The sequence below is a fragment of the Schistocerca gregaria genome, chromosome 4 (genome assembly GCF_023897955.1).
Source record: "Schistocerca gregaria isolate iqSchGreg1 chromosome 4, iqSchGreg1.2, whole genome shotgun sequence".
Taxonomy (NCBI): Eukaryota; Metazoa; Arthropoda; class Insecta; order Orthoptera; family Acrididae; genus Schistocerca; species Schistocerca gregaria.
The window spans coordinates 744,627,166-744,651,143 of NC_064923.1; the positions used below are offsets into that span (position 1 = coordinate 744,627,166).

Below are 23,978 nucleotides of genomic sequence, written 5' to 3' on the forward strand. Positions count from 1 at the left end.
CGCGCAGTAACGGAGTTCGCACGGGCTGGGCGATATCGCAGACTCGGCTTGGTGGATGTAAGGGGCTGTCCGTGGAGGGTGCGCCGATCAATAGCAGCGGCCACAAATCCCTCCCGCTCTCCAGTTTCGTATCCGATCGCTTCAGTCCCCGCTTTCCCCTACGAACTATCTGGACCACGGCGGGATCTGATAGGTATTCCGACGGTTTGCCTCAAAACGACAAATACACAACTGCACAAGCGTATCTCATTTTTGCTACATTTGGTGTCCTTTTCAAAAAGTACAGGTACGAGCAGTACACTGTGTACAACGTCAACAGGTGAAACTAAAGGCAAGATGTCGAAAACTTTGAATGTTTGCTTTCTGAGCTCAGTATTTGCGCTGTGGTCTAGACTGTTGACATACTGTTACAACTGTCTAGTTTATGGTAATATTTTTAAAAATCAGTCCCTACATCTACATAATACTCGCAAGCCACCTAACGGCGTGTGTGGAGGGTATTTCTGCGAACCAAATTTTCGTAAACTTTGAGTGTTTGCTTTTTTGGGCTCAGTATTTGTGCTGTGGTCCAGGCTGTTAACATACTGTTACAACCCTGTGAGGAAGATAACACACAGGAGCAGAGAAGATGGCGGATGAGGGTACGAAGACAATCATTTACAGCAACAAATCATATTTATTTTCAGCCACGCTAAGTTTTAGTGAGTTAGAAAACGAAAATCTATATAAATAAAAAAGTATATGTGAGAAATATCTTTACCAAAAATTTCGAAAAATTCTTGACATGTTTACTTTAAATTTTTACGCAGTACTCTCATGAACATTCTGATGAACATAGGCTACAGTGGAACGTTATTAGAAAATAGGAAAGCTGTACTGTTGGTTTATAGGTTATGATTAGAACCAACTCCAGAATTTGTATATGCAGTAACAATAAACAGGGCTCAAGGTCAGAGTGAGAAGGAAAAAGGAGATGGACAGAGGTGTGGAAGAAAATGGAGGTAGAAAAGCGGAGAGGACGAGACTGGCAGAGAGAGGAGGCAAGAGGACTGGAGAGGGTGGGGGAGGAGAAGATGGACAGGGAAAGCGGGCGGCAGGAGATGGACAGAGAGGGTGGGAGGAGGGGAGGGAGGAGAAGGAAGAGGAGATGGACAAAGAGAGAAGGACGAGGGCATGGGCAGAGACCGTTGATTGGGGGGGGGGGGGGGGGGAGAGGGGCAGAGGTGGAGTAACAGATTAGGCGGTATATCCAATTCACATATACATCAGAAACGTGTGCTTTCTCATTTCTTCCTTGCCCATTTAACCAAACTGCGTCACAGCAAAGCGCGGCTGCAAATCGTTTGCAAGAAAACACAGGGAGTTAGAAAACTAAACACAATAAATAGTATTTAAATATCTGCAACATTTCGCGGTCCTGTCAGCAACTGTGTAAATATTAATTTTAATAATTAACAGCTTCGGTTGCACTGTTTACCTAGAATTTACCTAGGTGACGGCAGGAGTGGCCGAGCGGTTCTAGGCGCTACAGTCTGGAACCGCGCGACCACTACGGTCGCAGATTAGAATCCTGCCTCGGGCATGAATGTCTGTGATGTCCTTAGGTTAGTTAGGTTTAAGCAGTTCTAAGTTCTAGGGGACTGATGACCTCAGAAGTTAAGTCCCGTAGTGTTCAGAGCCATTTGAACCATTTACCTAGGTTTCAGTCGGGATAACTCAACCTTCTTCAGAATAACAGTAACTACAGTTTGTCTATAGTGGACATCGCCAAGCTAAAACTACAATCCATAAATTGTCATCAAACTATAAAACTTATCTGGAACTGCCTCGGCCCCACTTCGCGTAGAGCACTCGTGGCTGCCACATCCCGGTCGCGAAGTGGGGCCGAGGCAGTTCCAGATAAGTTTTATAGTTTGATGACAATTTATGGATTTGTAGTTTTAGCTTTACGATGTCCACTATAGACAAACTGTAGTTACTGTTATTCTGAAGAAGGTTAAGTTATCCCGACTGAAACCTAGGTAAATTCTAGGCAAACAGTGCAACCGAAGCTGTTAATTATTAAAATTAAAACTAACAATAAATGGTGTTAGTCACGAGTCAATATTTGGTATCGTACAAACATTACTGCCTCGCTAGGAGCAGTTTCTTTACGTAAACACTCCTGTTATAAAATACCAACAACTGAAACTTATCTGAAATTCAATTTCCTTGGATGGTGCTAAGCTTAAATTTCTTTCTTTTTTTGTACACACGTTAAGCACCCATTGCTTAAATACAGGGCTACTATAAATGATTCATTCGTTTTCAGAGCTCTATATTTTACGAAGTAATTACTTGTAGAACTATAACTGATGCATGAATTAGAAGCGTAAACTCACTAGTTTTGCACTCTTCGTACGTTCATAAGTGTTCCTCTTGCCACAGCGACACACGTCCAAACGAAAGTCTAGTTCGTTCAGTACCGTACGTAGCAACAACCTGTCAATGCCCATCGCAGCACCATTGACGCTTTCTCTGAACTGTTCCAGTGTTCTTGGCACTGGATGTACGTCGTGGCGAACATCTGTGCTTCAATGAGGGGGTGAGTTGTCTTGTTGGTACAATCTTCGAATCAGCAGTCTGTAGTGGAAACAACCTCAACTGCATTATACAATATCAACGCAGGGCCGGTATTACACTATCATATTTCTTTGTCAAAGTTGATATGTCAAATATTTATGTCAAAGAAATGTGATGGTGTAATAGGGCATTTTGTCAAATCACATTTGTCGTCAAATAAATATGATCAAATCTAGGGCCTCGCCGTACATTTGATCATAAAAGTCGTTCGTCTTCTGTTCACTGCAATGTGAAATGCAACCGCTTGGAGCGCTGGCGTCGCTACATCTATTTGAAGTCGCTGTAGTGTGTTTGTAAACATGGCTTCAGAGTGTGTTTTTGTATATATAAATTTGGTTCGACTAGAGTGAGGTTGAGCAATCCACCTCTACATATGGTAGCACTGAGGCGGCTTTTCGGCAAGCCAGAATAGAGGATATGATCACACTCTAAAATAAAAATTCTATCTTAGTTTTCCATTCTACTTTGTCTGCTTTTGAACTCTGAATGCCACAATGTAAAAAGCGCTTCATCTGCTTTTTCCTTTTTATTTAACCCCACTAATTAAATTATTCAAAAATAAAATATTTCTTATTGCCCATATAGTGTAATAAACATTTATTTACCTTCATATTTCCCATTTAGTGCTTTATAAATCGCTTCAGACGTGCTTATGTTTCGGAAATGAAGTGGTAGTGCGATCTCCAGACCAAATGAGAGGGGACGCAGATGCCAACAAACTATCTCACTGGAGATGCCTTAGAGTAAAAAAAGCCGAAATCATAGTTGTAGGAAGAAAAGGCGGTTTTACTTACAAAACAAATATTGACATTTTCAATTCAAGCAATATTCCAGGAAATTACCTCATCGGGATACAAGAATTATCTATCAGTCAGCGATTTTGAGCATTACTGTTCTAATATCAAAGATAAAAGTACAGACATTCACGCCACAAACGCTATCGTATGCGGCTAATTATACGGATTCGAAGATGGAACGTTGGGTTTAACACATGTGACTAGACTCGGAAGTCGCTTTAGATACAGGAGCTCCCATTAGCGCCAAATACGTGGCTTTTAAAATTCGCCATTTTTTACCCTCTTCGTCATCTCACCCAACCTTCTCCGGTTTTCAACTTACCTACCGCGTTTATAGGGGATTCTAGGGTCCTTCCTTAGTGGCTGGTACCTCCTTTACTTCTCTCTTTACTTTTAATAGGACCGAGGGTTTCAAGAGTGTGACTTCTTCATCGTCATGTGCCTTAGCACTGAATCGCGTTTCGGTAGTGCAGCCAGCAACGTGTAAATGTGTTTCCTACATAAGCGGTTGGCGTACGTCAACGGCCAGCAGTGAACGCCCGCTCCCGCTGACACGCTGGCGACGGACATTTACTTCCTGCTTTCCCCCACGATCACCCCCCCCCCCCCTCCCCCCCGGCCACGACTGCGCAGATGACTCACCGGCCACGTGCCTCGTGGGCAGTGAGTGTCAGCTGGAAAACAAATCTCCACGGTTACGCACCGACAGTTTGTGCCGGTCGTCAGTGTGAAGTGCAGAAGTAAGACTGTCATTTGAGTAAATAAATGAGACTGAGCAGTGAACTAATTATCTCTATCGTGCGCATCAAATGCTTACATCCCGCCGAAACGTTACAAGTGAATTATCTGTTAACAAATATCTTGTCTCCAGTGACAGGACACCACAATGACGTTTTAGATTGAGAATACATGGGGAAAAACTTATCCAGACTCACAAAATGAATGAGTTTCGTCCATAATGACGACATGAAAAAGCAACAGAAAATATGCTACACATACACCTTACATATTTTTCTGCGTTTCTTAACTTCCCTTTCCTGATAATCTTCACACAAATGTCGGTCTACTGCCCAAGAAACTGACAGCTGTTAGCACCTTTTGATAAGCGATGTGACATTTTACACAATGTGGTGAATGTCTTTCCACTTCAAAAGTTTACAAATGTACAAAACAACTGTCAGTTTGCAGATGGTATTCTAGTGCGACCCGGGTGCTGAAGCTCTTGACTAGAGATCCAGCACTGATATAGTCATATAAATCAGGAATACTACATCAAGGTATAACCTTTTGTTGCAGATTTTTTTGTGTAGGACCCCTACAGACACCCACACACACACACCAAATCGCAAACAGAACGTATGTGCGTATGTCACTTAAAATATGAAGTATCAATCTTAGTAAATTTCCAAAGCGTGCGGGGGATGAAGCAGCAAGAAGGCAGAGTCAAACAACCCTTTTTTCCCTCACGACACTTATGTAAGTAAACACTGCTGCTAAACAAGTCACTCAGAACGAACTTTATATTGATGCTTCATTTTAGAACATTTATTGGCCCAATCTTCGCTAAGGGTGGAAACAAGGACCATGTTAAACACAGTCGTTTAGCTTACTTGGCGCTACAATCTGGAACCGCGCGACCGATGCGGTCGCAGGTTCGAATCCTGCCTCAGGCAAGGATGTGCGTGATGTCTTTAGGTTAGTTAGGTTTAAGTAGTCCAAAGTTCTAGGGAACTGATGACCTCAGAAGTTAAGTCCCATAGTGCTCAGAGCCATTTGAACCTTTTTTTTTTTTTAGCTTACTAAAGAAGAATTTATGTGTAAAACACTAGACAAACGCTTCATATAATTTATGTACGTAGGACGCAAAAACAATTGTTACTTAATTAACCGCGTCGTTGTCTAGCAGAGCTGAGATTGCGGGTTGAAAGTCCGCTTTGGAAATAGGCGTAGTTTTCAAACGTGGAATAATGTGCGTCTCCTACATATGATTTATCAAATGGTGATATAAAAAAATCCGTCGCAACAAGCTGAGTAGAAGCGGCAACGGAATTGTGGCTTTGAGGGTTAATACCTGTTGGGCTAGAAGCCAGTAATCAATCATTTATAGTCAGTACAGTATTTTAAGAAATCACAGGCTTAAATGTGCGTGAAATCTTATGGGACTTAACTGCTAAGGTCATCAGTCGCTAAGCTTACACACTACTGAACCTAAATTATCCTAAGGACAAATACACATACTCATGCCCGAGGGGGGACTCGAACCTCCAGCAGCATAGTCCATGACTGCAACGCCTTAGACCGCAGGCTTAAATATAGCGTGGAATTGCACACACGTTCCCCCAAAAAGGTCCTCAGCAAAGCTGATGTTGCTACTTTTCGTTAGACGCAGCATCGATGTCGGTTAGGTACATTAAAGCGGAGACTGTTGTTACTTGCTTTCACAACGGAGTCAGCCAGTATCCTCAGCGGACAGGGTTTGAAAAGTCTCCTTTGGCCACAGAATACACTCAGCGGACATGGTTTGAAAAGTCTCCTTTGGCCACAGAATACACCATAGTATTGGGCATGACTGTGTACGTTGCTTCATTTAACAGCAGGCGAGGGAGATACTTCGGCGGAAAACCGTTGTCCGTATCAGGAATTTGGGCGGCTGGGAAGTGACGTCATTCTAGCAGCTATATTAATTGATACACTGTCACAAAACTCAACACACACATAGAAAACTCAGAAAGTTATGTACTGTTGCAGCCGTACTTCAGGTTCACGCCACGAGAGCGCTGAACTGAGCAGTTAGGAAAGATGGCGACAGGCGCCGATGTTAGCGCCATGTTGTGCTTGAACTGCATCCACATTACTCTGCAGAAACGAAGTTCAACATAAAGATCCACCAACAGCAAACTCCATTCGGCGATGCTATGCGTCGATTAAAGCTTCGGGATGGCGCGGCAACGGGAAATCGAGGGGTTAGTTTGCAGTGGATTGTACTGTACAAGTCTCCAATTTGGCTTTTCACGAAATGTTCCACCTCTACCTCCATGTTACGCTTCTGAGGTGCGGGGATTTCGCTACGTACCAGAACTGCGCGGGCGACTTTCGCACGTAACCCACTGAAGTCAACGAAGAGAGCAAGCAGAGAGTTGAACATACCATAACCGACCGTTTGGAAGATATTAAGGAGACGACTGCAGTCTTACCGCTTGCATTTACTACAAGTCCTGAATCACGATGGCGAAGTCAGGCGCTTTGAATTTTCGACACAGTTGCAACAGCTTATGGAAGTCCTGGGTTTTGTGAGAAAGTCATCTTCCGTGATGAATCACTATTTTGTTGAATGGCAGACTTAACAGGCACAACGTGGGAATCTGGAGGACAGAGAATCCCCACACTATCGTGCAGCACATTCGAGAGTCATTATAAGCTAGTGTGTTTTGTGTAGTCTCACGGTTTAAGGTTTACGGTCCCTTTTTTCTGTGAAAAGAAATGTTTAACCGGACATGCTTATGTCACACCTAGAGAATAACGTCTACCAACAGGATGGTTCGTACTCCACCCCACTTCCATCATGAATGTCGAGAATTCTTAAGCAGAAACTGAGAAACCGATGAATGGGTCGTAGTGGGGTTGACGATCAATAATTCATGTCAGGACCTCCACGCTTCCCTGGCTAACCCCACGAGTTTCTTTTGTGTGGAGTTATTCACGGAAGATTCAGTATTTCCGGCTACTCTACCAAAACTGCGAGCTCACATGAGCAGTGCTTTTGAACAGATTGATACGGACATGCTGCACCGAACGTGGAAAGAACTTGATTACCGACTTGATATTTGCAGAATCAGTATGGGAGCAGACATGGGGCACTTTTAATACATAAAAAAGACCTTTTTGAGTTTTTCAAGCTGTGCGCAAAGCCCAGTGACATAATGTAAATAATATAGTACATCAAATCTGTAAGGTAGTTAAGGTCATTTATAAGAACGTTGAATTTGTCTGTAGAAAGGTTGTAACGCCAGCAGACAGTAACAAAACACAATAAGACCTTAGGAGTATAAACCATTGGCGCACGGGTAGGCAGCTGACACTGACGGTAAGTAAGTGTAGGGTGTTGTGCGTAAATAGCCGATGACACCCATTAGTGTTGGGTTATGCAACTGGCGAAAACTAGCTGAAAGCAAATGACGACCGTAAAATACCTTGTAGCATTCCGTATGGGCCGAAATGAAGTAGAATACCTAAGTAATAGGACACTTTGCCGACGGCATGACCGAGCGGTTCTAGGCGCTTCAGTCTGGAACCGCGCGACCGCTACGGTCGCAGGTTCGAATCCTGCCTCGGGCATGGATGTGTGTGATGTCCTTAGGTTACTTAGGATTAACTATTTCTAAGTTCTAGGGGACTGATGACCTCAGAACTTAACTCCCATACTGCTCAGAGCCATTTGAACCATTTTTTGAATACGACACGTTGTTCATCGTAAGAATAAGCCTGAGCCGGGAGGTGTGACCGAGCAGTTCTAGGCGCCTCAGTCTGGAAGAGCACGACCGCTACGGTCGCAGGTTCGAATCCTGCCTCGGGCATGGATGTATGTGATGTGAAGTCCCATAGGGCTCACAGCCATTTGAGCCAATAAGCCTGACCTAAAAAAACATAAACGCAGTGATTAGTCAGAAGCCGTAGCACACGTACACTGGTATTGCTACGCTCGTGAAAGTAGGTCATTCTTATGTATTAGATATCTTGTTACCAAGTTACGTTAAATGAAACTTTAAGATATTCTAATTATTAACAGCCATGTTTTTTTTAATGACTCTTTCGCTATGCAGTTTTCATTTACAAAATCGTGTAGCCACAGTCCTGTACTGTTGTGATCTGATTGTCGCGCTGTTTATACGCAGTATGAAAATGGCTTGACGTTGCTTCCTGCTCCATGCGTGTGGAAGACGGTTGAACACTGCCGAGAAATAGGTTTTCCTTAATGTTTTTCATAAATATAAAGAAAACACGGGTTTGAAGTTTTTCGAGAGGCTGTATTTGATATAGTTGAGATACAAACACACACTGCTTGTATAGCGGACTCGGTAGTGTAGTAGATTGATAGTTTGGTGCAATTCGTGCTTCGCTATTTCAAGTCTCGCCTTGGTCATACTTTTTTCGTTCAATCTGAAATGCCTACGTCTCGTAATTATAAAATTTATCATCATTATTTATGAACAATTCGGGCCATCATTTTTCTTGTTAATACTGCACGCGAAAGCCCTGTTTTCATTTTAAATATGAATTCTTAATTATCGATATTTTATGAACTTTTGTTAATACAGGTTTCTTAAATTAAGGAAACACAACAATTTGGGACAAAAATGATAAACCAAATGTTATTCATTTGGACTATGTCCATACATTCGCTGCCTTTTTAGATTTGGCAATATACCATTACAATATGAACCCAACAGAACTGATCTGGAGCTAAGTTAAGGAACCTGTCTTGAGAAATAACAAGACTGTTAAGCTGCTAGACGCTCTGGAACTAACGCACGCCGCTTTTTCACACGTCACTGCCGAACGCTGGGGGTATTTAGAACGGCATAAAAGGCGAAAATGCGGCGCCTGGGTGGCTTCGTGGTTTCTGTTGTTGATCGACTCTGTATCAACGTAGCAGATGGCAGTTCCAGAACTGAAATGTATTCCTCGGATTCGGATAAGGAAAGAGCTAAAAGATTACCAGACAACCGACTGTAATTGATGCCTTCAGTGGCTTCAATTTGAAATCCCTGCAGCATGCCCTTTCATCACACAAAGCTGTCTAAGAAAAATTACTTTGTGTTTAAGTTGGACGTTTTGTCGAATATTATATCATTCTCTTTAAAAATTAAACGACATTCGAAGCTATATTGTTTCCATGTTCGTCTCCTTTTACGTCTGAACTGCAAAAAATGGTTCAAATGGCTCTGAGCACCATGGGACTCAACATTTGAGGTCATCAGTCCCCTAGAACTTAGACCTACTTAAACTAACCTAAGGACATCACACACATCCATTCCCGAGGCAGGATTCGAACCTGCGACCGTAGCGGTCGCGCGGTTCCAGACTAAAGCGCCTAGAACCGCTCTGTCACAGCGGCCGGCCGTCTGAACTGCAATTGCTCACACGGCTGCATATTAGCTGGACCAGCTGGCTGTCCAGTGCTGTCCGGTAAAGCTGTTGTTCTGCGTTATCACTCTGTCTGTGTGCGTGTAACACAGTGCAGAACTTATCCTTATGATCGTACTTGACTGTACTGGACACAGCTTAGCTTAGGCTCCACGTGGAACGAAGTACAACCACATTCAAGCAAACGCGGAAGAATACGTGGTGTAATGTTTACATCAGGTTTATAAGGATGAACACAGTATAGCTGTTGGAAAAACACATACCAGTTAAGATGCGCTGGCAGATTCTTAAAATAAACTCTAAGTAGGCTGTTTAGGTTTTTATGTTGGTAACGCCACGTAGCGCTCTGTATGAAAATCGCTGACTGCGGTGTCTGCGGTCTGTGGTTGGTTGGACTCATTGTTGGAATATTCGCTAGTGTAGTGTCGGGCAGTTGGTTGCGGGGGCGTTGTGCAGTTGGAGGTGAGCCGCCAGAAGTGGTGGGTGTGGAGAGAGATGCCAAGGTTTTGAGAGGTTACAGTAAACGGACTATCTGGACGTGTGTCCGCCAGAAAAAGGAAATTTGTAAAGATGGATGCCATGAATTGATAAATATATATATGATGACTTTATTAAGGTAAATCTTTCATTTGTTAACTATGCCTATCAGTAGTCAGTGCCTTCAATAGTAAGAATATTTTATTTATCTGGCAGTATTGGCAGTCGCTGTATTGCTGTAGTTCGAGTAACGAAGAGCTTTGTGAGGTAAGTGATTCATGAAAGGTGTAGGTTATTGTTAGTCAGGGTCATTCTTTTGTAGGCATTATTGAAAGTCAGACTGCGTTGCGTTAAAAATATTGTGTGTCAGTTTAGTGTTGATCAGAGTAAGTAAAGAGAGTACGTTCAGTTTCGCTTAGCTGTTTGAAAATCAAATAACGTAGAAGTTTAGTAGCACAGTCATTTTTAATTTTCAAAGGAGACGTTTCAAAACTTAATTCATCGCGTATAAACCATTTGTTCGTCCAATTATTGACTACTAATCTTCAATCTGAGACCATGATTACATCGGATTAGTGGGTTTACACCACGAGGTCGTTTGGTAAGCCCGAGTGCATTATGGAGATGGTCAGCGAACTCAAGTGCAACAAGGGAGACCTACACCGAGAAGTTTACTGTTCAATTTCCGAGGACGCGCGTTTCCAAGAAAAATCGGATAAAACGTAGTACTTTCTCTCACATATGTCGCGCCGCGTCACTACGATGAGAAAAATCAGAAAAAAATTACGTTTTACGTAAGTTTGGCGGCACTTTTTATTCGTCTCAAACGGAACAGCGAGATATGTGGGGAGGGAGGAAGGGGAGATATAATAGCGATATCCGAAGTACTCTGAGCTGCTACAAGATGTAAGATGGCTCGTGAAACAGATGTAGATGTCTAAACAATTTTAGTTCTGATTTCAAGCAAAATTCAGTGCCTTTGTAGTTCGTACATCCAACCCCTTTCGTACACCGATTAATTACAAAACAAGTCTCCTTTACAGGCCGCTGCCAAGAGCACTAAACATGTCTGAGAATATATCATCACACCGTTACAATAGCAAGAACGATACGCATATTATCAAGCGAGCATTACGATGATACAAAATTGCTGTCCGAACTCGGTAAAAGACGAGCTAGACTTGACAGCGGACTGCCATGATCGCGGTAAGTGCAACTTCTGCTGAAAACAGAAGATGTGTGGAGAAATGTGAAATTTCGAAACATGTTAGTGATAGATTCTTTCTTTTTCGGTTCAAATGGCTCTGAGCCCTATGGGACTTAACGTCTGAGGTCATTAGTCCCCTAGAATTTAGAACTAGTTAAACCTAACTAACCTAAGGACATCACACATCCATGCCCGAGGCAGGATTCGCACCTGCGACCGTAACGGTCGCGCGGTTCCAGACTGAAGCGCCTAGAACCACTCGGCCACAACGGCTGGCGTTTTTCGGCGTAGTCGTCATTTCGGCCACTCGTTTATCTACTGAGTAGATGCCATTCCTGGCGAACGACGCCTCGACGTTTGCAAAATATCTATTCTCTCTCCAATTGATTCAGTTTCTACCGTCAGGTGTTGTGCCTCGAAGAATTATGATATTCTTCCTTCAAATCCAGACCTCTTCTCGAGTACTGTTTCATCATTTGCCCACAAGATCGCCGCAATATTCAGCAGTTGACATTTCCATAGTAATGTAGAGGTATGTTCCATTTACCCTACTACCTGTTATACATCACTGGCAGTATACCGAATCAATCTGGAGCAACCTGTGGGTCGTATGTGGTAAAGGCAGGTTAAGGAATCAAGATCAATGGACGACACAAAAAGAAACGAAAGGAGGGTAAAAAAGTAGTAACGATAAACACAGAAGCACGAAATTGTCGGGTTACTTCAATGGTATTCGCGGAAGGGCTTCCTCGGGCACGGTTTCAGATCCGTACGTGCCGCCGGAACGAATGCACGCAAGCCAGGCAGAGAGAGTTCTCAAGCCACCTGGCGGGGCTTACTGGACACTAACTCCTCATTACCTGTTGCAGGGCCCCGGAACGAGTTGCTAAATTAACCGTCGCTGTGTAGCAGTTAGTCCGGCAGTCGATGGAAACTGCCAGCCACAGAACAGGACTGGCAAACAAGTGGTCTTCTGAGCAAATAAAAACCTGCCGTCTCAGTTGATTCTAAAAGCCCTGCAACGGATTTTATGGTTGCCCGACTTTAAATAATGAATCGTCCACGATGAAACACCGTGAAAGTATTAGAGATATTTGGGTTGCTGTAGCTATGCGTCACAGTATATTGCAGCACGTCTTACTGATTTTCAGGTTTATCTGCATACAGAATACAAGCTAAACGAAAGCATTAGTTACTAAAATAGTCCAAAACTGGACTGTCGAATTATGAGGCAAAACGTATGAAGGTAGCTAACCGAACCAACAATTCTGTTCATAAATATTTTGCCGGCCGGTGTGGCCGTGCGGTTCTAGGCGCTTCAGTCTGGAACCGCGAGACCGCTACGGTCGCAGGTTCGAATCCTGCCTCGGGCATGGATGTTTGTGATGTTCTTAGGTTAGTTAGGTTTAAGTAGTTCTGAGTTCCAGGGGACTGATGACCACAGATGTTAAGTCCCATAGTGCTCAGAGCCATCATAAATATTTCCCAAACAATAAGAGCGGAAAACCAGATCTATATGAGAAAGCAGGAATCCATCAATTAAGAATGTAATACACGTGATGGAAGATTTACAGTGCAATCTGGGAGAACATATGACACGGCATATAAGAATTATGTAGAAGTATGGAAATACGGATAAAATCAATCAACTTTTGCTTATCACTTACACTAATGCAAAATTACCGCAAAAGATACAGATATGGAAAGCATAAGAACCAAGTACAAGAGACACCTGACCCTTCAAAAAACACTACTATACACGTGAAACAACAAAATAAAAACCAGCTCGCAGCTCATTAGACTAACCAAGCTACCTGCCACTTTTTAAATTAATGAAAGACCACTTTTTAAATTAATGAAAGACACAGCAAAAATTAACCATGGACATATGATCCTACCTAATGTTAAATGTCCTCCCCTCCACATCCCCTTGATTCTCTCTCTCCCGCAGTGGTTAGCACACTGGACTCGCATTCGGGAGGACGACGGTTCAATCCCGCGTCCAGCCATCCTTATTTTCCGTGATTTCCCTAAATCGCTTCAGGGAAAATCCTGAATGGTTCCTATGAAAAGGGCACGGCCAACTTCCTTCACCATCCTTCCTTGTTCCCATGAGAACGATGACCGCGATGTTCGGTCTCCTCTCCCAAACAACCCAACCCCCTCTCCCCCCCCCCCCCCCCCCCCCGCCAACCTCTCTCTCTCTCTCTCTCTCTCTCTCTCTCTCTCTCTCTCTCTTCACTAACTTGCAGTATTACGCCAAAAGATTATTCGAGCACTTACAAATTGTAAAGTTGCTGCCTGTGTAAATTTTATGTACCAGTTTCGTGAATTTTAACAGCGTAAAATAAAAATTAAATCGTTGCATTCGTCAGGCGTTCTGACTATGAAACTACTGTGCTTGTAAGGGTTAGGTTTGGAGCTAACTGTCAACGTGACTAGTTTTAGCTTAATATTTACAGAAGTCGTTCTTCTTTCACTACCACCACGGACACGGTTAAACTGATAATGTTAACGAAAACCGCGCGGGATTAGCCGAGCGTTCTAGGGCGCTGCAGTCATGGGCTGTGCGGCTGGTCCCGACGGAGGTTCGAGTCCTCCCTGGGGCATGGGTGTGTGTGTTTGTCCTTTGGATAATTTAGGTTAAGTAGTGTGAAAGCTTAGGGACTGATGACCTTAGCAGTTAAGTCCCATAAGGTTTCACACATATTTGAACATTTTATTAACGAAAAAGCCGACTAGGCTGGTGCCGTAGCAGCCCAATGAATAGAGACTGAAAGAGGTTGAATATCGGAAAAAGTTCGTCCGAAACTTTTGTGCAGTCGTAGGAGGGAGTGTCATGAACAACGTGCTGGGAATCCTGACTGGTGAGGATCGAGTGTGCGCTGGAGGTGCGTATGCAGACCACTTTCGTACGCTTTTCTTAACTCGAAAATCGTGGCGTCCAGTGAAAACGTATCCCAGTATACAACTTGACTACATTAAATTTCTACAGTAAATTCCCTGTTCATTTTTTTTAGGAACAATAATTCGTGCGTAGCAAGCGAGGTAACGTGAAAATTTCACGCGTGATTTTGGAAGCGCGGATATAACACTGCGGGTTGCATAAAAGAAAAACGGTAGGAGCTGCTGAATCACTCCATATACAGGGTGAGTCACTAACTGTTTCCATCTAGAATAACTCCGAAAGTATGATAGTAGCTTAAAAGTTTGTGGGACAAATGTTGCATGGGACAACAGGGGCCACAATATGACGCTGGTATTTTGTTGCTAGGTGGGGTCGCGTCAGAGATATGTGGGTCATCTTTGTTTTTTTAAATGGGATACTGTAGTTTGGTACTTATTTTCTGAAAGCGGCTATCCAGACGAATCCAATGATGTGTACCAGTAAGGTCAACGAAGGTAGCAAAGGTGGCACGGACGTCCATTTACAGAAGGTGTTCGAAGTGATGACCATTGGTATCAATGAAGTGCTGCAATCATCTTATCATGGATTGAGTGGTATACCTTATCATTTCGTTACTTGACCGAAGCACATGCTCTGACAGTTCTCTCTCGTATATCGTGCAAATAGTAAATATTCGCCGAATACGGCGTATCCATCTAACGTGCCATCTGGATTTTCTCTTGTGGGGATACATAAAAGACGTTGTTTATAAAGACGTTCCAACTACACCTGGAGGTATGCGAGAGAGCATTGTCAGAGCATGTGCTTCGATAAGTGCCGATGTGATAAGCAATACCACTCAATCTGTGATAAGAAGATTGTAGCATGCATTGATACCAATGGTCATCACTTTGAACACCGCCTGTGTGTTCATGCCATCTTTGTGACCTTCGTTGACCTTCAAACACCTTACCGTTACACACCATTGGATTCGTCTCGATAGCCGCTATCAGAAAATAAATACCAGACTATAGCATCCCATAAAAAAACTTCATATCCCTGAAGCCACCCCACCTAGCAACAAAAAACCAATGTCATATTATGGCCCCCGTTGTCCCATGCAACTTTTGTCCCACAAACTTTTCAGCTCCTATCATACTTTCAGAATTAGTCTTGGTGGCAATAGCCAGCGACACTATATAATATAAAAAATACTGCGTTTGCTATTTGACTACTCAAAAGGACCATGAAAAACAGCGCTGAATGCAAAACAGAGCAAAATTTCTATGAAGGCAGCTTTCGTAAAATTTTACAGGAGTAAACTGAAGGGCTAAGGACACAAAAACCGCAGAAGACGAAGCAGGTTCCTAGCAACTGAAAAATGGTTAGGGTGAAAGCACAATCAAATATTTTATATTACAATCTCTGATAGGAATAACGGAAAAGTCTGTAAAAAGAAATAACAACCGCCGCTGGGAAAATTGTTCTCGATATTCACAAGGAAAATATTTTTAATCGGTAAGTATCAACATGGAGAGCTGCATCAAACCAGTCTCAGGACTGAAGACCACAACAACAACAAGTATCAACATGGAGAAACGTAATACATATCACAAAACCACCACTGATGATGCTTTGTGAATAAAACGTGTAACACGTCTGGTGTTACATACTGTTAATTTAAATTGTACTTCAGGACATCCCAAAAGATACTTTTGTATTGAAAGGATCATCCGGTAATTCCACAGTAGCAGACGCCTGATGGTAACTATGATTTTAAATTAACCATGAGTTTATAAAAATGGTTCAAATGGCTCTGAGCACTATGGGACTTAACATCTGTGGTCATCAGTCCCCTAGAACTTAGCACTACTTAAACCTAATTAACCTGAGGACATCACACACACCCTTGCCCGAGGCAGGATTCGAACCTGCGACCGTAGCAGTCATGCGGTTCCAGACTGAAGCGCCTAGAACCGCACGGTTACACCGGCCGGCATTAGTTTATAAGTCCTCTAGTGTATGTATACATCTGGTATACCGAAGTTTTATGCTTTTGATACGAATAAAACAAATACGCTTAAGACACAATAACCATATAATGACTGGTTTTAATAATAGTCAAACTATATTTAAATCAAATTACAATGAAATGAATACCCTTAGCTGCATACAGACATTGATATAAGTCAACGGGGACAGTTGAAAAAGTGTTCCCCGACCGGGACTCGAACCCGGGATCTCCTGCTTACATGACAGGCGCTCTATCCATCTGAGCCACCGCGAGCCCAGATATTGCGACTGTAGGGACTTACGTCACCCATGTCTGCAGCTCGTGGTCTTGCGGTAGCGTTGTCGCTTCCCGCGCACGGGGTCCAGGATTCGATTCCCAGTAGGGCCAAGAATTTTCTCTGCCTCGTGATGATTGGGTGTTGTGTGTCTTTCATCATCATCGACACGTAAGTCGCCGAAGTGGCGTCAAATCGAAAGACTAGCACCAGGCGACGGGAGGCCCTAGCCACACGGCATTTCCATTTCCACGTCTCTCATGCCTCCCGCGAGACCCACATTCGCAACATATTGTCCTGCACTATATTCATTGTACCCCTACCCTTATACTCATTACTCGCGGCTTTACTGCCGACTCGCGTAAGAGTTCTGGCACTGTTTGTGCATATATTTATTTAAATCGAAATAGGTAGGTACTACGCACGGTCACAGATCTTGCCATGTTTACGTGTATGTGAGCTCTACATCCCGCAATTAAATTGATACCAAATGTTCAAATGTCTGTTTAATACTATAGGACTTAACTGCTAAGGTTATCAGTCTCCAAACTTACACACTACTTAACCAAAATTATCCTAAGAACAAACACACACACTCATGCCCCAGGGAGGACTCGAACCTCCGCCTGGAGCAGCCGCACAGTCGATGACTGTAGCGCCTTAGACCGCTCGGAAATTAATACCAATAACGTTGATTATATCTGCAACCGATAATGTCCGTGATACATTGGTAGCGGGAGAGTGGCAGCTTACAACGTTTGTATGCCTAAAAGTCCATCTTACTGAGAAAATGATGACCGGAAGTTTACAGAGTCAATATTACAAAGTGCTCTCACCGCCGCGTCGTTAAAAATTGTCCTTAGAACGAATAACTTAGTCGTCCACTCACGCTGACTCTGCCAACGGTCGCCTTGAAACGGTGAATCAACCCTATGACGAAGCGCTGTGCACACTGTTGGTCACCTCCAACCTATCACCAGCAGCCACAATAAGCTCTAGGTGGCCGTACCTGAAACAAAGACGAACGTCTGTTACGAAGCATGCTTAGAAAACTGCCTAAGCAATAAACAGTTCAAACAGCATCATTATTTTATTAAGTTCCACAGATATACAGGAAATGGGATGTACCATGAAATACTCGATCGCAGACAATGTTACTTTTCTCCGGTTGGATTTGACAGAACGAAGTAACACAGCGGTTAAAGCACTCTAGTCGAGATGATTCCTTTGAAAATGACTGCCGATCTACTTCACCATCTTATCAAATTCTAGGCGGCTTTTCGCGGATGATGCTGTAGTATACAGAGAAGTTGCAGCATTAGAAAATTGCTGCGAAAGCAGGAAGATCTGCAGCGGATAGACAAATGTAATGTATTGCGAATACATAGAAAGAAGGATCCTTTATTGTATGATTATATGATAGCGGAACAAACACTGGTAGCAGTTACTTCTGTAAAATATCTGGGAGTATGCGTACGGAACGATTTGAAGTGGAATGACCATATAAAATTAATTGTTGGTAAGGCGGGTGCCAGGTTGAGATTTATTGGGAGAGACCTTACAAAATGTAGTCCATCAACAAAGGAGGTGGCTTACTAAACACTCGTTCGACCTATACTTGAGTACTGCTCATGAGTGTGGGATCCGTACCAGATCGGGTTGACGGAGGAGATAGAGAAGATCCAAAGAAGAGCGGCGTTTTTCGTCAGAGGGTTATTTGGTAAGCGTGATAGCGTTACGGAGATGTTTAGCAAACTCAAGTGGCTGACTGCAAGAGAGGCGCTCTGCATCGCTGTGTAGCTTGCTGTCCAGGTTTCGAGAGGGTGCGTTTCTGGATGAGGTATCGAATATATTGCTTCCCCTTACTTATACCTCCCGAGGAGATCACGAATGTAAAATTAGAGAGATTCGAGTGCGCACGTAGGCTTTCCGGCAGTAGTTCTTCCCGCGAGCCATACGCGACTGGAACAGGAAAGGCAGGTAATGACAGTGGCACGTGAAGTGCCCTCCGCCACACACCGTTGGGTGGTTTGCGGAGTATAAATGTAGTTGTAGATATAGGTTGTGTTCAGTCGCTAATGACCGCACCGTCAACGGGCTGTTAAAACCCTACCTACATTTAAAAGTTGAACAGTCGGAAAATGGTGAGAAATCTGGCAGACGTATAGCAAATGTGGCTAAAGCTACGTATTGGAACCCCCCCCCCTCCCCCCACTCCAAATGGTTAAAATGGCTTTGAGCACTATGGCACTTAACATCTGAGGTCATCAGTCCCCTAGAACTTAGAACAAATTAAACCTAACGAACCTAAGGACATCACATACATCCATGCCCGAGGCAGGATTCGAACCTGCGACCGTAGCGGTCGCGCGGTTCCAGACTGAAGCGCCTAGAACCGCTCGGCCACTACGGCCGGCGGGACTTAACTGCTAAGGTCATCAGTCCGTAAGCTTACACACTACTGAACCTAAATTATCCTAAGGACAAACACGCATACCCATGCCCAAGGGAGGACTCGAACCTCCTCCGGGATCAACCGCACAGTCCATGACTGCAGCGCCCGAGACCGCTCGGCTGATCCCGCGCGGCGCTTGTCGCATTAATTCTCTACGTAAATCCGATCTTTTGATAATATCCGCCGTTGTCTTCGACAGGAGAGTAACTGACGGTCGATGACGTAACAGAATAACACAGATAATAACCACTGTGCCCACTGCGAACAGAGATTAAATTGGCGTCGAAGATGAAACGTCACTACCAACGTCCTGGTTTCCATCACGAAGTTTAATACAGGACAGATTCTTAAGCTGCTTCTTGGTGTTCAGTGCTTACTTCCAAGCACTACTGCCCACGAATTTCGTACCTGTTTTGAATTACACAGCTTCTCTGACTAACTTCAGTAGTCTGAAGTGTGTGCTTAAATCAGTTTCTCCTTAAACAAAAACTTACGCGTCTGCATAAGGCTGTGTTCGGCAACAGCAGATTATGTCACATCTGCCGCTGAAGGCTTGTATAGCATTGCGGATCGTTTCAAGTAGACTGCTTCACGAAGCTACATTCACATGGAATATTGCAAATGCCTGGAGCTGTGATGTCCTGACTCGTTCACATAACGCAAAATCTCCTTGATTATATGGGGCTGCCCAAAGACGGTTTTAATCATGTATCTGTTGATGATTGGGCCAATTTTACTTCACTTTGCTCCACAGGAAGGTGTAACGTTACGAGTATGTGGGCGAGTTATTCGCCCACCAAGGCCTAGCACTCAGGAGAGATGAAACATCACGGAGGAACGCTAGTCCAGGGCATACGGCATAGACCACGCCATGGGGTTGCCTGTCTAGCTTTTTCGGCCAGGCAGGTGAAGAGGCAAGGAGCATCACCGCAAACAGGTATACGTCAAAGCTGGAAATTTGGACAGCTGTCACGCATGGCCTTTGTCCAACAGTTGATGTTCCAGAAAGTGGCGGAGTGTCATTCATAAAGCTGGCTAAGTCAAGGCTCACAGAACCTCGACAGCAAGTTGTGTAGTTTTTTAGTGAACAGTTTACCATTTTGTCAGTAAGTTTATTCGAACGTTGGTTGCAAGTGGTATTAAAAAACTGTGCTAATTTATGAGGGGACAATCGCATGTGTTAGCGGACACATGATTTAAAAAAAGAATCAAAAGACACTTCTGTCAAGAACGCGTAAATGTTTAAACAACACATAAGGACAGTCTGTCGTCATTTATCGTGAGCAAATTTGCACAATAGTGCTGGCTTCTTTATTTATGAACCAACTATTACTCATGTGTATTATAATTGATCTGAGTGTAACCGAATGTTGATGTCTTCCCCGATGGCGATTTCATCTTTCAGCTGTATAATTGTCCGTATCTGGGAGCCAGCACCGTTCTACAGTGGTTTGAGGAGCATAATAGCAAACTCACACTGATGTCTCGGCGTCTGAAATTGCCTGATATAAATCATACGGAACCCATCTGAGCCGCTGTCGGGTGCAATAGCCCCCTACGCAAATCAGCGGCAGCCGGCCGTTGTGACCGAGCGGTTCCCTTCAGTCAGGAACCGCGCTGCTCCTGCTACGGTTGCAGCTTCGATTCCTGCGTCGGGCATTGATGTGTGTGATGTACTTAGGTTAGTTAGGTTTAAGTAGTTCTAAGTCTGATGACCTCATATGTTAAGTCCCATAGTGCTTAGAGCCATTTGATTTGAAAATCAGCGGCCCGTTATTACGTGATCTGTACGTAGACATCTAACGCCACATATGTCCACAAACCTAACAACAATTTGTCGAATCCGCAGAATCAGTGATGTATGTCGTTCCAAAGACGGACAGACAAGCTGTTAATCAGGTGGTTATAATATTTTGGCTCATCAGTGTATGACAGTATTCTCTAATACTAAAGAAACTGCCCATAAACGTCGTATAGGGTAGGATTGTTTCCCGTATGACGGGAAACAGGGCGAGTTATACTGCGGTGGCAGAGCGGATGGGAGGAGCATGGGTGGGAGAGAGGGTTAACAAACGATGACAGGCATTAACACTGAACCGCCGGACGGCTTACCCGGAACTCTTTAACAATCACTCACCGGGGTCCGATTTCAGTTTGTTGCTCGTTCGTGCTGCGCAGAGTGCCGTTTCATGGACGTGAATGACGTCAGCAGCTTCCGAGGTATAATGGCCGTGCCGTAACAGTCTGTGGGAAATTCAACATTCTCATCAGCAATTTGGCAGCCCTCCTGGTATTTTTAGCCGAATAACGGGAATGTTTAGTGTCTTCCAGAGATATTCTTTATGGCGCCATGCGTCACGTTTATTAGGATTACAACTCATTTCCTTTTCAGAATTTTGCCAGTTACAGCAAGCTGTTATCACGTCTTCGGGAATAGGTAATGATAATATCAACCCTTCTCTGTGTCAAACTGGGAGTCGGAATTTATTTTTCCCTCACTACTACCCTGAAGTATTTTCTGAACCGCTTTTCTTACCAATATTTAGGGGCTAACGCTTTCTTTATGACTGTTACTTAGCGCATGTTTTAGTTCGGCGATAACTTGTTCTAATGCAAAAATGGACAGAAAGAGACAGAGAGAGTGATAATATTAAATTATTTGTTGTTATTTGCAAAATCGCAGAGCTCACGTCCTTCCTGGAAATCAGTAGCCTCCGTGCCACAGGAGGAACTTGGTCGATTGAAATACAAAGCAGAAAGTAGGGGAAGCTACATTAGACTCCCCAGGAGGTTGTGTGTTTACAGTTACTACCACGAACATTAAGTACGATGAAGTACAAAATAAACTACATTAATCGGCGTCGGTGAACTTAACACAGATGTTTCTGTCGGTCATTAGATTCAGATACATCGCTTGTCACGGGAAGACGGCTCCAACTTGATGGCACAGAAATACCTGGCATACAATGGAATATTAACTTGCACTACCAACTGGAAAAAAATACGCGTAAGTTAAAAGTGGTAAGGACAAATGGTTGTGCGAACTTACACCAAGCACATTATCAACAACTATTTCGAAAAACTAGTGCAACAGCTCGCATGTAAAAGAATTATGTCAAATCGACATTCTAGGAACGAATCCGATACTTTTAATAACACTACCAGTCAGACAGGGGTTAACAACATCGACGCTGTTCCAAAGTTTTGCCTTTAATCAAGAAAATTATGATTTTACTGGTGTCTGTTAAAAATGATACGTCGTGACTAACATCCTATCTAAAAGACGAAATTATAACATTGAGAAAGAATCCGAGAAGAGCAGAGGAGCTTTGATTACAGCTGTAGCATCTCGTAACTCGAACTTTATCTAAACATCGAAAATAATGAAGCATGGCAAAAATCCAGCACTGTTTAATAGTACCTTTCGGATAAGGGCACCCGTGAAAATTTCTTTGCGTAAAGCCTACAAATTGTCAGTCAGAGATCCTTATGAAAATGTTTCAGGTAATTGTTGTTAAATTCTGCTCTCATTTAAATTCAATAAACGGATTCAAAACGTTCATGCAATCTTCCTTGAACTTTTTTGTTGTTAAATTCTGCTCTCATTTAAATTCAATAAACGGATTCAAAACGTTCATGTACTCTTTCGTGATTTTTTGTTGTTGAACGATTTCATGGCCCCTTCAGCTGCCATTATCTTTATTTCTTGTCATTGTACAATGTCCTTAGGCCATTTTCAAGTATTTTATGGATAATTTTTTATTATTAAATTATGTCTTGTATGTCGTTGCTCCTATGACTCCATGTTATAATATAAATCCAAAATGTTTTACGCTATTGTTGAAGCACGTTACTTTCGAGCAATTGTTGCGAAGCTCGTGATTGTGTTTGATGTCGAAACTGAAGACAACTTACGGAAGCCAAAATATTCAATCGTGTAATTAAAAAGTATATCTACGCCTTACGATAGTACCATACCAATGTACCGAACGTGGATCAATGTATCGTATTTTTGTCTCCAATGTTTGGTTTTGATATGGATCCCTCGTGACAGTGCACTGAATGAGAGAATGCAGCTGATAATGCACAAGACTTGTAAAAATCTTTGTCCCCATTATCAGTTCAGCAGTATAGGTTTCCAGGAGTATTAGACTTTTGAGTATAAGCTGATGACGAAATGCGTGTAAAATTTATTACTAGATTCCGTATAGTACAGGACAAATATCTTTCTTCCAACGCAAATTTCCCTTCTGAAAAAGACTGCACTCTTAAGTGTAAACTTAATTTTATGTATTGAATGAGAGTGAATAGATTTCGAAACTAAGTTAAACTGCTGACGAGGTGTATAATGACTGAGCCGGTGGGTTCACATTCCAGTAAAACAAGAGTGAAATCCCGTCACCATTGATCCTGATGTAGACCCCACATAGTTCCCCAACTCACTAAGGCCAAATGAAAAGCTGAGACCATGGATGACTTTGATTTGTAGGTGACGCTGTTCACGTGACTGCAAGCTGAGTGCAAGAGTGATTCAGTGCACACGATCCATCACACGGCCAATCGCAGGCGTAATTAGCTCTAAAGGAGAAAACGCCGTCGTACTAAAGAGATTTCTTCAGGTGCTTTCATTCGTCTGATAAATATCTGTACAGATTTAACGTTAAGATTACTGTGTCCGGCAACGAAACACAAGCAGATACAATGGAGTGCGAAAACGTTCTTGGTATCACGCTTAAGATGGTATTTGTTTTCGCATCATTAAGGATTGTTGGCAGAGATAACATACGCGAATATTCAGCAACAGAAGTCCATAGTCAGCCAATAATGGTAGTATTTAGAATTTTACAAAGGATTGCAAAAAGAGAAAAACTGACAGGAAGTGACTCTTCTTGGAACTATCTGCAATGAAAATAAAAAACGAGGCTTGATTTAACGCTTGTATTATTCTATTTGTGAAAATTGACTCTCTCTCTCTCTCTCTCTCTCTCTCTCTCTCTCTCACACACACACACACACACACACACACACACACACAGATTTAAAACAGAGATGAAGAGATTGTAGCCTTTGGAGTATCTACTTTAACCCTTTTATCAAAGAT

General features: G+C 43.1%; 1 protein-coding gene across 1 annotated transcript in view; it reads right to left on the minus strand.

The window, feature by feature from the left end:
* Nucleotides 1–23,978, minus strand: part of LOC126365963 (beta-1,3-galactosyltransferase 4-like) — a 481,148-nt gene that overhangs the window by 293,879 nt on the left and 163,291 nt on the right. The window lies entirely within an intron of this gene.